Below are 4,499 nucleotides of genomic sequence, written 5' to 3'. Positions count from 1 at the left end.
ATCGATGCCCAGGAGTCCAAATCTGCAACTCCCAGGTCCATACCTGCTTCCGTTCGGGAGATATAGGGTCCCAGAGGACCCGATAGAAATACGTGTTCTTCATACGTGCAAAAGTTGGAAAACCCCCTCTTGTCAACCCCCCCTCCTGTCCTCTCTGAAGTACCCATCGAAATGAAATTTTGACGTGTAGTAGAAGACACCCTCGTCATTGTCATACATCAATTTCGTGTAATTATATGACCGGAAAAGGCTCTTTGTATATATGATTTCTATCTGCGCCAAAAATAGGTGTTTTTGTCTTGAAAAGTTAAAAAAGTACCTCTTTTCGGTACCCCTTCCTTTCCACCGAGGGTATGTGACGGAGCTGAATTTTGGCTATGTGGGAGACAAGAGTCGTAGCTACGTGTAGACAACTCATACGGTAGCATTAATTTCGGGAAGGGGGTATAGTCTATACGTTTTTGAGGTTCTCCCCCAAAGTAGGTGTTTTTCACCGGTAGTAGTTATAAACGTTTTTTCGAAATCCCGACATTTATACTTTTGAGCGTTACCATGGTTATGGGAATCAGTCCGATTTCCCCCATATTTTCAGGTTGTCACCGCTAGTGTGTCCCCTTCCCACATTTGAATAAAACTTGTAGGTGGGTCTCTTCTCCGGGGTGGTAGGGGGGTCATTTTGGAAAAAAAACCGAAAAGGCCATAATAATTAGTGTTACTATGTACGGGAAAATCCCGACTCTTCTACTCTGGAGCGTTACCATGGTTACTGGGGTGGTCCGATTACGGCCATCTTTTCGGGGTACCACCGCTAGGGTGTCCCCTTTCTAAAATAAGATGAAACCTGTAGGTGGGTCTCTTCTCCGGGGTGGTAGGGGGGTCAGTTTGAAAAAAATCCGAAAAAGTCATAATAATTAGTGTTACTATGTACGGGAAAATCACGACCCTTCTACTTTGGAGCGTTACCATGGTTACTGGAGTGGTCCGATTACGGCCATCTTTTAAGGGTACCACCGCTAGGGTGTCCCCTTTCCAAAATTAGAATAAAACTTTTAGGTTTGTCACTTCTCCGGGGTGGTAGGGGGGTCATTTTGAGGAAAAGTACAAACAGTCAGCAAAAAACTCTCGGTAGCGTGCGCCATGGGACGCCCGGAAGGTATTAAATTCCCCCACCACTCCCCACGCCTACGAACCGCCAAAATAATCTCAGATTCATCATCAGCACCCCAAGAAGCACCAGAACAGGTGTATTTCGTTCTTTTTTGGAGACACCCACTTGGGGTCGTGCCCCCCTCCCAATGGTTTTTGGCCCCCCATGCCCCCACACAACACCCAATTCCAAAATTAACTTCAGATTCGTGATCAGCGTGTCGAGAACAATCAGAAAAGATACACACTGCCCGTCTTTGCGACAAAAATTATTTTCACCCAAAAAAACCATAAGGGGTACGTACCCCTTACGGTTTTTACCGAAATTGCCCCAAAATGGATTTGGTCAAAATGACGTCACAGGGGGTAATCGATGCCCAGGAGTCCAAATCTGCAACTCCCAGGTCCATACCTGCTTCCGTTCGGGAGATATAGGGTCCCAGAGGACCCGATAGAAATACGTGTTCTTCATACGTGCAAAAGTTGGAAAACCCCCTCTTGTCAACCCCCCCTCCTGTCCTCTCTGAAGTACCCATCGAAATGAAATTTTGACGTGTAGTAGAAGACACCCTCGTCATTGTCATACATCAATTTCGTGTAATTATATGACCGGAAAAGGCTCTTTGTATATATGATTTCTATCTGCGCCAAAAATAGGTGTTTTTGTCTTGAAAAGTTAAAAAAGTACCTCTTTTCGGTACCCCTTCCTTTCCACCGAGGGTATGTGACGGAGCTGAATTTTGGCTATGTGGGAGACAAGAGTCGTAGCTACGTGTAGACAGCTCATACGGTAGCATTAATTTTCGGGAAGGGGGTATAGTCTATACGTTTTTGAGGTTCTCCCCCAAAGTAGGTGTTTTTCACCGGTAGTAGTTATAAACGTTTTTTCGAAATCCCGACATTTATACTTTTGAGCGTTACCATGGTTATGGGAATCAGTCCGATTTCCCCCATATTTTCAGGTTGTCACCGCTAGTGTGTCCCCTTCCCACATTTGAATAAAACTTGTAGGTGGGTCTCTTCTCCGGGGTGGTAGGGGGGTCATTTTGGAAAAAAAACCGAAAAGGCCATAATAATTAGTGTTACTATGTACGGGAAAATCCCGACTCTTCTACTCTGGAGCGTTACCATGGTTACTGGGGTGGTCCGATTACGGCCATCTTTTCGGGGTACCACCGCTAGGGTGTCCCCTTTCTAAAATAAGATGAAACCTGTAGGTGGGTCTCTTCTCCGGGGTGGTAGGGGGGTCAGTTTGAAAAAAATCCGAAAAAGTCATAATAATTAGTGTTACTATGTACGGGAAAATCACGACCCTTCTACTTTGGAGCGTTACCATGGTTACTGGAGTGGTCCGATTACGGCCATCTTTTCGGGGTACCACCGCTAGGGTGTCCCCTTACCACATTTGAATAAAAATTGTAGGTGGGTCTCTTCTCCGGGGTGGTAGGGTGGTTAGTTTTGAAAAAATCCGAAAAAAAGTCATAATAATTAGTGTTACTATGTACTGGAAAATCCCGACCCTTCTACTTTGGAGCGTTACCATGGTTACTGGGGTGGTCCGATTACGGCCATCTATTAAGGGTACCACCGCTAGGGTGTCCCCTTTCCAAAATATGATGAAACTTGTAGGTGCGTCTCTTTTCCGGGGTGGTAGGGGGTCATTTTGAGAAAAAGTACCAACATTCAGCAAAAAGAGTCTCGGTATTGTGCGCCATGGAACGCCCGGAAGGCATTAAATTCCCCCACCACTCCCCACGCCTACGAACCGCCAAAATAATCTCAGATTCATCATCAGCACCCCAAGAAGCACCAGAACAGGTGTATTTCGTTCTTTTTTGGAGACACCCACTTGGGGTCGTGCCCCCCTCCCAATGGTTTTTGGCCCCCCATGCCCCCACACAACACCCAATTCCAAAATTAACTTCAGATTCGTGATCAGCGTGTCGAGAACAATCAGAAAAGATACACACTGCCCGTCTTTGCGACAAAAATTATTTTCACCCAAAAAAACCATAAGGGGTACCCCTTACGGTTTTTACCGAAATTGCCCCAAAATGGATTTGGTCAAAATGACGTCACAGGGGGTAATCGATGCCCAGGAGTCCAAATCTGCAACTCCCAGGTCCATACCTGCTTCCGTTCGGGAGATATAGGGTCCCAGAGGACCCGATAGAAATACGTGTTCTTCATACGTGCAAAAGTTGGAAAACCCCCTCTTGTCAACCCCCCCTCCTGTCCTCTCTGAAGTACCCATCGAAATGAAATTTTGACGTGTAGTAGAAGACACCCTCGTCATTGTCATACATCAATTTCGTGTAATTATATGACCGGAAAAGGCTCTTTGTATATATGATTTCTATCTGCGCCAAAAATAGGTGTTTTTGTCTTGAAAAGTTAAAAAAGTACCTCTTTTCGGTACCCCTTCCTTTCCACCGAGGGTATGTGACGGAGCTGAATTTTGGCTATGTGGGAGACAAGAGTCGTAGCTACGTGTAGACAGCTCATACGGTAGCATTAATTTTCGGGAAGGGGGTATAGTCTATACGTTTTTGAGGTTCTCCCCCAAAGTAGGTGTTTTTCACCGGTAGTAGTTATAAACGTTTTTTCGAAATCCCGACATTTATACTTTTGAGCGTTACCATGGTTATGGGAATCAGTCCGATTTCCCCCATATTTTCAGGTTGTCACCGCTAGTGTGTCCCCTTCCCACATTTGAATAAAACTTGTAGGTGGGTCTCTTCTCCGGGGTGGTAGGGGGGTCATTTTGGAAAAAAAACCGAAAAGGCCATAATAATTAGTGTTACTATGTACGGGAAAATCCCGACTCTTCTACTCTGGAGCGTTACCATGGTTACTGGGGTGGTCCGATTACGGCCATCTTTTCGGGGTACCACCGCTAGGGTGTCCCCTTTCTAAAATAAGATGAAACCTGTAGGTGGGTCTCTTCTCCGGGGTGGTAGGGGGGTCAGTTTGAAAAAAATCCGAAAAAGTCATAATAATTAGTGTTACTATGTACGGGAAAATCACGACCCTTCTACTTTGGAGCGTTACCATGGTTACTGGAGTGGTCCGATTACGGCCATCTTTTAAGGGTACCACCGCTAGGGTGTCCCCTTTCCAAAATTAGAATAAAACTTTTAGGTTTGTCACTTCTCCGGGGTGGTAGGGGGGTCATTTTGAGGAAAAGTACAAACAGTCAGCAAAAAACTCTCGGTAGCGTGCGCCATGGGACGCCCGGAAGGTATTAAATTCCCCCACCACTCCCCACGCCTACGAACCGCCAAAATAATCTCAGATTCATCATCAGCACCCCAAGAAGCACCAGAACAGGTGTATTTCGTTCTTTTTTGGAG

Source organism: Apostichopus japonicus, chromosome 2 (assembly GCF_037975245.1).
Source record: "Apostichopus japonicus isolate 1M-3 chromosome 2, ASM3797524v1, whole genome shotgun sequence".
NCBI lineage: Eukaryota > Metazoa > Echinodermata > Holothuroidea > Aspidochirotida > Stichopodidae > Apostichopus > Apostichopus japonicus.
Note: the sequence above shows the minus strand (reverse complement) of the source record.